We start from the raw sequence: 12,586 nt of genomic DNA, 5'->3' as shown, positions 1-12,586 counted from the left end.
ATTATTCTGCATGCCCTCAGGAGCAGTCTGTATATTGTATATTAGATTGTAAGCTCCTAGGACAGGGTGTGTATTATTCTGCATGCCCTCAGGAGCAGTCTGTATACTGTATATTAGATTGTAAGCTCCTAGTACAGGGTGTGCATTATTCTGCATGCCCTCAGGAGCAGTCTGTATACTGTATATTAGATCGTAAGCTCCTAGGACAGGGTGTGCATTATTCTGCATGCCCTCAGGAGCAGTCTGTATATTGTATATTAGATTGTAAGCTCCTAGGACAGGGTGTGCATTATTCTGCATGCCCTCAGGCGCAGTCTGTATATTGTATATTAGATTGTAAGCTCCTAGGACAGGGTGTGCATTATTCTGCATGCCCTCAGGAGCAGTCTGTATACTGTATATTAGATTGTAAGCTCCTAGGATAGGTTGTGCATTATTCTGCATGCCCTCAGGAGCAGTCTGTATATTGTATATTAGATTGTAAGCTCCTAGGACAGGGTGTGCATTATTCTGCATGCCCTCAGGAGCAGTCTGTATATTGTATATTAGATTGTAAGCTCCTAGGACAGGGTGTGCATTATTCTGCATTCCCTCAGGAGCAGTCTGTATATTGTATATTAGAATGTAAGCTCCTAGGACAGGGTGTACATTATTCTGCATGCCCTCAGGAGCAGTCTGTATATTGTATATTAGATTGTAAGCTCCTAGGACAGGGTGTGCATTATTCTGCATGCCCTCAGGAGCAGTCTGTATATTGTATATTAGATTGTAAGCTCCTAGGACAGGGTGTACATTATTCTGCATGCCCTCAGGAGCAGTCTGTATATTGTATATTAGAGTGTAAGCTCCTAGGACAGGGGGTGCATTATTCTGCATGCCCTCAGGAGCAGTCTGTATATTGTATATTAGAGTGTAAACTCCTAGGACAGGGTGTGTATTATTCTGCATGCCCTCAGGAGCAGTCTGTATACTGTATATTAGATTGTAAGCTCCTAGTACAGGGTGTGCATTATTCTGCATGCCCTCAGGAGCAGTCTGTATACTGTATATTAGATTGTAAGCTCCTAGGACAGGGTGTGCATTATTCTGCATGCCCTCAGGCGCAGTCTGTATATTGTATATTAGATTGTAAGCTCCTAGGACAGGGTGTGCATTATTCTGCATGCCCTCAGGAGCAGTCTGTATATTGTATATTAGATTGTAAGCTCCTAGGACAGGGTGTGCATTATTCTGCATGCCCTCAGGAGCAGTCTGTATATTGTATATTAGATTGTAAGCTCCTAGGACAGGGTGTGCATTATTCTGCATTCCCTCAGGAGCAGTCTGTATATTGTATATTAGATTGTAAGCTCCTAGGACAGGGTGTGCATTATTCTGCATTCCCTCAGGAGCAGTCTGTATATTGTATATTAGATTGTAAGCTCCTAGGACAGGGTGTGCATTATTCTGCATGCCCTCAGGAGCAGTCTGTATATTGTATATTAGATTGTAAGCTCCTAGGACAGGGTGTACATTATTCTGCATGCCCTCAGGAGCAGTCTGTATATTGTATATTAGACAGTAAGCTCCTAGGACAGGGTGTGCATTATTCTGCATGCCCTCAGGAGCAGTCTGTATATTGTATATTAGAGTGTAAACTCCTAGGACAGGGTGTACATTATTCTGCATGCCCTCAGGAGCAGCCTATATATTGTATATTAGAGTGTAAGCTCCTAGGACAGGGTGTGCATTATTCTGCATGCCCTCAGGAGCAGTCTTTATATTGTATATTAGATTGTAAGCTCCTAGAACAGGGTGTGCATTATTCTGCATGCCCTCAGGAGCAGTCTGTATACTGTATATTAGATTGTAAGCTCCTAGGATAGGGTGTGCATTATTCTGCATGCCCTCAGGAGCAGTCTGTATATTGTATATTAGATTGTAAGCTCCTAGGACAGGGTGTGCATTATTCTGCATGCCCTCAGGAGCAGTCTGTATATTGTATATTAGATTGTAAGCTCCTAGGACAGGGTGTGCATTATTCTGCATTCCCTCAGGAGCAGTCTGTATATTGTATATTAGATTGTAAGCTCCTAGGACAGGGTGTACATTATTCTGCATGCCCTCAGGAGCAGTCTGTATATTGTATATTAGATTGTAAGCTCCTAGTACAGGGTGTGCATTATACTGCATGCCCTCAGGAGCAGTCTGTATATTGTATATTAGAGTGTAAGCTCCTAGGACAGGGTGTGCATTATTCTGCATGCCCTCAGGAGCAGTCTGTATATTGTATATTAGAGTGTAAACTCCTAGGACAGGGTGTACATTATTCTGCATGCCCTCAGGAGCAGCCTATATATTGTATATTAGAGTGTAAGCTCCTAGGACAGGGTGTGCATTATTCTGCATGCCCTCAGGAGCAGTCTTTATATTGTATATTAGATTGTAAGCTCCTAGTACAGGGTGTACATTATTCTGCATGCCCCCAGAAGCAGCCTGTATATTGTATATTAGAGTGTAAGCTCCTAGTACAGGGTGTGCATTATTCTGCATGCCCTCAGGAGCAGCCTGTATATTGTATATTAGATTGTAAGCTCCTAGGACAGGGTGTGCTTTATTCTGCATGCCCTCAGGAGCAGTCTGTATACTGTATATTAGATTGTAAGCTCCTAGGACAGGGTGTGCATTATTTTGCATGCCCTCAGGAGCAGTCTGTATACTGTATATTAGATTGTAAGCTCCTAGGACAGGGTGTGCATTATTCTGCATGCCCTCAGGAGCAGTCTGTATACTGTATATTAGATTGTAAGCTCCTAGGACAGCGTGTGCATTATTCTGCATGCCCTCAGGAGCAGTCTGTATACTGTATATTAGATTGTAAGCTCCTAGGACAGGGTGTGCATTATTCTGCATGCCCTCAGGAGCAGTCTGTATACTGTATATTAGATTGTAAGCTCCTAGGACAGGGTGTGCATTATTCTGCATGCCCTCAGGAGCAGTCTGTATACTGTATGTTAGATTGTAAGCTCCTAGGACAGGGTGTGCATTATTCTGCATGCCCCCAGAAGCAGCCTGTATACTGTATATTAGATTGTAAGCTCCTAGTACAGGGTGTACATTATTCTGCATGCCCCCAGAAACAGTCTGTATATTGTATATTAGATTGTAAGCTCCTAGGATAGGGTGTACATTATTCAGCATGCCCTCAGGAGCAGTCTGTATATTGTATATTAGATTGTAAGCTCCTAGGACAGGGTGTACATTATTCTGCATGCCCTCAGGAGCAGTCTGTATATTGTATATTAGATTGTAAGCTCCTAGGACAGGGTGTGCATTATTCTGCATGCCCTCAGGAGCAGTCTGTATACTGTATATTAGATTGTAAGCTCCTAGGACAGGGTGTGTATTATTCTGCATGCCTTCAGGCGCAGTGTGTATATTGTATATTAGATTGTAAGCTCCTAGGACAGGGTGTGTATTATTCTGCATGCCCTCAGGAGCAGTCTGTATACTGTATATTAGATTGTAAGCTCCTAGTACAGGGTGTGCATTATTCTGCATGCCCTCAGGAGCAGTCTGTATACTGTATATTAGATTGTAAGCTCCTAGGACAGGGTGTGCATTATTCTGCATGCCCTCAGGAGCAGTCTGTATATTGTATATTAGATTGTAAGCTGCTAGGACAGGGTGTGCATTATTCTGCATGCCCTCAGGAGCAGTCTGTATACTGTATATTAGATTGTAAGCTCCTAGGATAGGTTGTGCATTATTTTGCATGCCCTCAGGAGCAGTCTGTATATTGTATATTAGATTGTAAGCTCCTAGGACAGGGTGTGCATTATTCTGCATTCCCTCAGGAGCAGTCTGTATATTGTATATTAGATTGTAAGCTCCTAGGACAGGGTGTACATTATTCTGCATGCCCTCAGGAGCAGTCTGTATATTGTATATTAGATTGTAAGCTTCTAGTACAGGGTGTGCATTATACTTCATGCCCTCAGGAGCAGTCTGTATATTGTATATTAGAGTGTAAGCTCCTAGGACAGGGGGTGCATTATTCTGCATGCCCTCAGGAGCAGTCTGTATATTGTATATTAGAGTGTAAACTCCTAGGACAGGGTGTACATTATTCTGCATGCCCTCAGGAGCAGCGTGTATATTGTATATTAGATTGTAAGCTTCTAGTACAGGGTGTGCATTATACTTCATGCCCTCAGGAGCAGTCTGTATATTGTATATTAGAGTGTAAGCTCCTAGGACAGGGTGTGCATTATTCTGCATGCCCTCAGGAGCAGTCTTTATATTGTATATTAGATTGTAAGCTCCTAGGACAGGGTGTGCATTATTCTGCATGCCCTCAGGAGCAGTCTGTATACTGTATATTAGATTGTAAGCTCCTAGGATAGGGTGTGCATTATTCTGCATGCCCTCAGGAGCAGTCTGTATATTGTATATTAGATTGTAAGCTCCTAGGACAGGGTGTGCATTATTCTGCATGCCCTCAGGAGCAGTCTGTATATTGTATATTAGATTGTAAGCTCCTAGGACAGGGTGTGCATTATTCTGCATTCCCTCAGGAGCAGTCTGTATATTGTATATTAGATTGTAAGCTCCTAGGACAGGGTGTACATTATTCTGCATGCCCTCAGGAGCAGTCTGTATATTGTATATTAGATTGTAAGCTCCTAGTACAGGGTGTGCATTATACTGCATGCCCTCAGGAGCAGTCTGTATATTGTATATTAGAGTGTAAGCTCCTAGGACAGGGTGTGCATTATTCTGCATGCCCTCAGGAGCAGTCTGTATATTGTATATTAGAGTGTAAACTCCTAGGACAGGGTGTACATTATTCTGCATGCCCTCAGGAGCAGCCTATATATTGTATATTAGAGTGTAAGCTCCTAGGACAGGGTGTGCATTATTCTGCATGCCCTCAGGAGCAGTCTTTATATTGTATATTAGATTGTAAGCTCCTAGTACAGGGTGTACATTATTCTGCATGCCCCCAGAAGCAGCCTGTATATTGTATATTAGAGTGTAAGCTCCTAGTACAGGGTGTGCATTATTCTGCATGCCCTCAGGAGCAGCCTGTATATTGTATATTAGATTGTAAGCTCCTAGGACAGGGTGTGCTTTATTCTGCATGCCCTCAGGAGCAGTCTGTATACTGTATATTAGATTGTAAGCTCCTAGGACAGGGTGTGCATTATTTTGCATGCCCTCAGGAGCAGTCTGTATACTGTATATTAGATTGTAAGCTCCTAGGACAGGGTGTGCATTATTCTGCATGCCCTCAGGAGCAGTCTGTATACTGTATATTAGATTGTAAGCTCCTAGGACAGCGTGTGCATTATTCTGCATGCCCTCAGGAGCAGTCTGTATACTGTATATTAGATTGTAAGCTCCTAGGACAGGGTGTGCATTATTCTGCATGCCCTCAGGAGCAGTCTGTATACTGTATATTAGATTGTAAGCTCCTAGGACAGGGTGTGCATTATTCTGCATGCCCTCAGGAGCAGTCTGTATACTGTATGTTAGATTGTAAGCTCCTAGGACAGGGTGTGCATTATTCTGCATGCCCCCAGAAGCAGCCTGTATACTGTATATTAGATTGTAAGCTCCTAGTACAGGGTGTACATTATTCTGCATGCCCCCAGAAACAGTCTGTATATTGTATATTAGATTGTAAGCTCCTAGGATAGGGTGTACATTATTCAGCATGCCCTCAGGAGCAGTCTGTATATTGTATATTAGATTGTAAGCTCCTAGGACAGGGTTTACATTATTCTGCATGCCCTCAGGAGCAGTCTGTATATTGTATATTAGATTGTAAGCTCCTAGGACAGGGTGTGCATTATTCTGCATGCCCTCAGGAGCAGTCTGTATACTGTATATTAGATTGTAAGCTCCTAGGACAGGGTGTGTATTATTCTGCATGCCTTCAGGCGCAGTGTGTATATTGTATATTAGATTGTAAGCTCCTAGGACAGGGTGTGTATTATTCTGCATGCCCTCAGGAGCAGTCTGTATACTGTATATTAGATTGTAAGCTCCTAGTACAGGGTCTGCATTATTCTGCATGCCCTCAGGAGCAGTCTGTATACTGTATATTAGATTGTAAGCTCCTAGGACAGGGTGTGCATTATTCTGCATGCCCTCAGGAGCAGTCTGTATATTGTATATTAGATTGTAAGCTGCTAGGACAGGGTGTGCATTATTCTGCATGCCCTCAGGAGCAGTCTGTATACTGTATATTAGATTGTAAGCTCCTAGGATAGGTTGTGCATTATTTTGCATGCCCTCAGGAGCAGTCTGTATATTGTATATTAGATTGTAAGCTCCTAGGACAGGGTGTGCATTATTCTGCATTCCCTCAGGAGCAGTCTGTATATTGTATATTAGATTGTAAGCTCCTAGGACAGGGTGTACATTATTCTGCATGTCCTCAGGAGCAGTCTGTATATTGTATATTAGATTGTAAGCTTCTAGTACAGGGTGTGCATTATACTTCATGCCCTCAGGAGCAGTCTGTATATTGTATATTAGAGTGTAAGCTCCTAGGACAGGGGGTGCATTATTCTGCATGCCCTCAGGAGCAGTCTGTATATTGTATATTAGAGTGTAAACTCCTAGGACAGGGTGTACATTATTCTGCATGCCCTCAGGAGCAGCCTGTATATTGTATATTAGATTGTAAGCTTCTAGTACAGGGTGTGCATTATACTTCATGCCCTCAGGAGCAGTCTGTATATTGTATATTAGAGTGTAAGCTCCTAGGACAGGGTGTGCATTATTCTGCATGCCCTCAGGAGCAGTCTTTATATTGTATATTAGATTGTAAGCTCCTAGGACAGGGTGTGCATTATTCTGCATGCCCTCAGGAGCAGTCTGTATACTGTATATTAGATTGTAAGCTCCTAGGATAGGGTGTGCATTATTCTGCATGCCCTCAGGAGCAGTCTGTATATTGTATATTAGATTGTAAGCTCCTAGGACAGTGTGTGCATTATTCTGCATGCCCTCAGGAGCAGTCTGTATATTGTATATTAGATTGTAAGCTCCTAGGACAGGGTGTGCATTATTCTGCATTCCCTCAGGAGCAGTCTGTATATTGTATATTAGATTGTAAGCTCCTAGGACAGGGTGTACATTATTCTGCATGCCCTCAGGAGCAGTCTGTATATTGTATATTAGATTGTAAGCTCCTAGTACAGGGTGTGCATTATACTGCATGCCCTCAGGAGCAGTCTGTATATTGTATATTAGAGTGTAAGCTCCTAGGACAGGGTGTGCATTATTCTGCATGCCCTCAGGAGCAGTCTGTATATTGTATATTAGATTGTAAGCTCCTAGTACAGGGTGTGCATTATACTGCATGCCCTCAGGAGCAGTCTGTATATTGTATATTAGAGTGTAAGCTCCTAGGACAGGGTATACATTATTCTGCATGCCCTCAGGAGCAGTCTGTATATTGTATATTAGAGTGTAAACTCCTAGGACAGGGTGTACATTATTCTGCATGCCCTCAGGAGCAGCCTATATATTGTATATTAGAGTGTAAGCTCCTAGGACAGGGTGTGCTTTATTCTGCATGCCCTCAGGAGCAGTCTTTATATTGTATATTAGATTGTAAGCTCCTAGTACAGGGTGTACATTATTCTGCATGCCCCCAGAAGCAGCCTGTATATTGTATATTAGAGTGTAAGCTCCTAGGACAGGGTGTGCATTATTCTGCATGCCCTCAGGAGCAGTCTGTATATTGTATATTAGATTGTAAGCTCCTAGTACAGGGTGTACATTATTCTGCATGCCCCCAGAAGCAGCCTGTATATTGTATATTAGAGTGTAAGCTCCTAGGACAGGGTGTACATTATTCTGCATGCCCTCAGGAGCAGTCTGTATATTGTATATTAGATTGTAAGCTCCTAGTACAGGGTGTGCATTATACTGCATGCCCTCAGGAGCAGTCTGTATATTGTATATTAGAGTGTAAGCTCCTAGGACAGGGTGTGCATTATTCTGCATGCCCTCAGGAGCAGTCTGTATATTGTATATTAGAGTGTAAGCTCCTAGGACAGGGGGTGCATTATTCTGCATGCCCTCAGGAACAGTCTGTATATTGTATATTAGAGTGTAAACTCCTAGGACAGGGTGTACATTATTCTGCATGCCCTCAGGAGCAGCCTATATATTGTATATTAGAGTGTAAGCTCCTAGGACAGGGTGTGCATTATTCTGCATGCCCTCAGGAGCAGTCTTTATATTGTATATTAGATTGTAAGCTCCTAGGACAGGGTGTGCATTATTCTGCATGCCCTCAGGAGCAGTCTGTATACTGTATATTAGATTGTAAGCTCCTAGGATAGGGTGTGCATTATTCTGCATGCCCTCAGGAGCAGTCTGTATATTGTATATTAGATTGTAAGCTCCTAGGACAGGGTGTGCATTATTCTGCATGCCCTCAGGAGCAGTCTGTATATTGTATATTAGATTGTAAGCTCCTAGGACAGGGTGTGCATTATTCTGCATGCCCTCAGGAGCAGTCTGTATATTGTATATTAGATTGTAAGCTCCTAGGACAGGGTGTGCATTATTCTGCATTCCCTCAGGAGCAGTCTGTATATTGTATATTAGATTGTAAGCTCCTAGGACAGGGTGTACATTATTCTGCATGCCCTCAGGAGCAGTCTGTATATTGTATATTAGATTGTAAGCTCCTAGTACAGGGTGTGCATTATACTGCATGCCCTCAGGAGCAGTCTATATATTGTATATTAGAGTGTAAGCTCCTAGGACAGGGGGTGCATTATTCTGCATGCCCTCAGGAGCAGTCTGTATATTGTATATTAGAGTGTAAACTCCTAGGACAGGGGGTGCATTATTCTGCATGCCCTCAGGAGCAGCCTGTATATTGTATATTAGATTGTAAGCTCCTAGGACAGGGTGTGCTTTATTCTGCATGCCCTCAGGAGCAGTCTGTATACTGTATATTAGATTGTAAGCTCCTAGGACAGGGTGTGCATTATACTGCATGCCCTCAGGAGCAGTCTGTATATTGTATATTAGAGTGTAAGCTCCTAGGACAGGGGGTGCATTATTCTGCATGCCCTCAGGAGCAGCCTGTATATTGTATATTAGATTGTAAGCTCCTAGGACAGGGTGTGCTTTATTCTGCATGCCCTCAGGAGCAGTCTGTATACTGTATATTAGATTGTAAGCTCCTAGGACAGGGTGTGCATTATACTGCATGCCCTCAGGAGCAGTCTGTATATTGTATATTAGAGTGTAAGCTCCTAGGACAGGGGGTGCATTATTCTGCATGCCCTCAGGAGCAGTCTGTATATTGTATATTAGAGTGTAAACTCCTAGGACAAGGTGTACATTATTCTGCATGCCCTCAGGAGCAGCCTATATATTGTATATTAGAGTGTAAGCTCCTAGGACAGGGTGTGCATTATTCTGCATGCCCTCAGGAGCAGTCTTTATATTGTATATTAGATTGTAAGCTCCTAGTACAGGGTGTGCATTATTCTGCATGCCCTCAGGAGCAGCCTTTATATTGTATATTAGATTGTAAGCTCCTAGGACAGGGTGTGCATTATTCTGCATGCCCTCAGGAGCAGTCTGTATATTGTATATTAGATTGTAAGCTCCTAGGAGAGGGTGTGCATTATTCTGCATGCCCTCAGGAGCAGTCTGTATACTGTATATTAGATTGTAAGCTCCTAGGACAGGGTGTGCATTATTCTGCATGCCCTCAGGAGCAGTCTGTATACTGTATGTTAGATTGTAAGCTCCTAGGACAGGGTGTGCATTATTCTGCATGCCCCCAGAAGCAGCCTGTATACTGTATATTAGATTGTAAGCTCCTAGTACAGGGTGTACATTATTCTGCATGCCCTCAGGAGCAGTCTGTATATTGTATATTAGATTGTAAGCTCCTAGGACAGGGTGTACATTATTCTCCATGCCCTCATGAGCAGTCTGTATATTGTATATTAGATTGTAAGCTCCTAGGACAGGGTGTACATTATTCTGCATGCCCTCAGGAGCAGTCTGTATATTGTATATTAGATTGTAAGCTCCTAGGACAGGGTGTGCATTATTCTGCATGCCCTCAGGAGCAGCCTATATATTGTATATTAGATTGTAAGCTCCTAGGACAGGGTGTGTATTATTCTGCATGCCCTCAGGCGCAGTCTGTATATTGTATATTAGATTGTAAGCTCCTAGGACAGGGTGTGTATTATTCTGCATGCCCTCAGGAGCAGTCTGTATACTGTATATTAGATTGTAAGCTCCTAGTACAGGGTGTGCATTATTCTGCATGCCCTCAGGAGCAGTCTGTATTTTGTATATTAGATTGTAAGCTCCTAGGACAGGGTGTGCATTATTCTGCATGCCCTCAGGAGCAGTCTGTATACTGTATATTAGATTGTAAGCTCCTAGGATAGGGTGTGCATTATTCTGCATGCCCTCAGGAGCAGTCTGTATATTGTATATTAGATTGTAAGCTCCTAGGACAGGGTGTGCATTATTCTGCATGCCCACATGAGCAGTCTGTATATTGTATATTAGATTGTAAGCTCCTAGGACAGGGTGTGCATTATTCTGCATGCCCTCAGGCGCAGTCTGTATTTTGTATATTAGATTGTAAGCTCCTAGGACAGGGTGTGCATTATTCTGCATGCCCTCAGGAGCAGTCTGTATACTGTATATTAGATTGTAAGCTCCTAGGATAGGGTGTGCATTATTCTGCATGCCCTCAGGAGCAGTCTGTATATTGTATATTAGATTGTAAGCTCCTAGGACAGGGTGTGCATTATTCTGCATGCCCTCAGGAGCAGTCTGTATATTGTATATTAGATTGTAAGCTCCTAGGACAGGGTGTGCATTATTCTGCATTCCCTCAGGAGCAGTCTGTATATTGTATATTAGATTGTAAGCTCCTAGGACAGGGTGTACATTATTCTGCATGCCCTCAGGAGCAGTCTGTATATTGTATATTAGATTGTAAGCTCCTAGTACAGGGTGTGCATTATACTGCATGCCCTCAGGAGCAGTCTGTATATTGTATATTAGAGTGTAAGCTCCTAGGACAGGGGGTGCATTATTCTGCATGCCCTCAGGAGCAGTCTGTATATTGTATATTAGAGTGTAAACTCCTAGGACAGGGTGTACATTATTCTGCATGCCCTCAGGAGCAGCCTATATATTGTATATTAGAGTGTAAGCTCCTAGGACAGGGTGTGCATTATTCTGCATGCCCTCAGGAGCAGTCTTTATATTGTATATTAGATTGTAAGCTCCTAGGACAGGGTGTACATTATTCTGCATGCCCTGCATGGGAGCTGCTTGTGACTAAATTGGCAGCTGCTCAGCTCACCAGGGAGTGGATAGCTGATCAAAGACACAGAACTAACACCCTATGCCTGACACTGTATAACACCTTTCACCATCAGATAAAGTCTACAATGATGGAAGAACAGACAGTGACTATTGAATACAATGCATCAAATAACAGAGCACAGATACAGCAAGCAGACACATTATACCATAGAAATGGTTTCAAGATGAGAGGTCAGCAGATGACATATATCCAGCAAGCAGAGATGTTATACCATAGAAATGGTTTCAGGATGAGAGTTCAGCAGATGACATAGATCCAGCAAGCAAAGATGTTCCACCATAGAAATGGTTTCAAGATGAGAGTTCAGCAGATGACATAGATCCAGCAAGCAGAGATGTTATACCATAGAAATGGTTTCAAAATGAGCGTTCAGCAGATGACATAGATCCAGCAAGCAGAGATGTTATACCATAGAAATGGTTTAAAGATGAGCGTTCAGCAGATGACATAGATCCAGCAAGCAGAGATGTTATACCATATAAATGGTTTCAAGATGAGAGTTCAGAAAATGATATAGATCCAGCAAGCAGAGATGTTATACCATAGAAATGGTTTAAAGATGAGCGTTCAGCAGATAACATAGATCCAGCAAACAGAGATGTTACACCATAGAAATGGTTTAAAGATGAGCGTTCAGCAGATGACATAGATCCAGCAAGCAGAGATGTTATACCATATAAATGGTTTCAAGATGAGAGTTCAGAAAATGATATAGATCCAGCAAGCAGAGATGTTATACCATAGAAATGGTTTCAAGATGAGACTTCAGCAGATGATATAGATCCAGCAAGCAGAGATGTTATACCATAGAAATGGTTTCAAGATTAGAGTTCAGCAGATGACATAGATCCAGCAAGCAGAGATGTTATACCATAGAAATGGTTTCAAGATGAGAGTTCAGCAGACGACATAGATCCAGCAAGCAGAGATGTTATACCATAGAAATGGTATCAAGATGAGAGTTCAGCAGACGACATAGAACCAGTAAGCAGAGATGTTATACCATAGAAATGGTATCAAGATGTGAGTTCAACATATGACATGGATCCAGCAAGCAGAGATGTTATACCATAGAAATGGTTTCAAGATGAGAGTTCAGCAGATGACATAGATCCAGCAAGCAGAGATGTTATACCATAGAAATGGTTTCAAGATGAGAGCTCAGCAGATGACATAGATCCAGCAAGCAGAGATGTT

The sequence above is a fragment of the Phyllobates terribilis genome, unplaced genomic scaffold, assembly GCF_046119375.1.
Source record: "Phyllobates terribilis strain yellow unplaced genomic scaffold, ASM4611937v1 Scaffold_143__1_contigs__length_4665640, whole genome shotgun sequence".
In the NCBI taxonomy this organism is placed as follows: Eukaryota; Metazoa; Chordata; class Amphibia; order Anura; family Dendrobatidae; genus Phyllobates; species Phyllobates terribilis.
Note: the sequence above shows the minus strand (reverse complement) of the source record.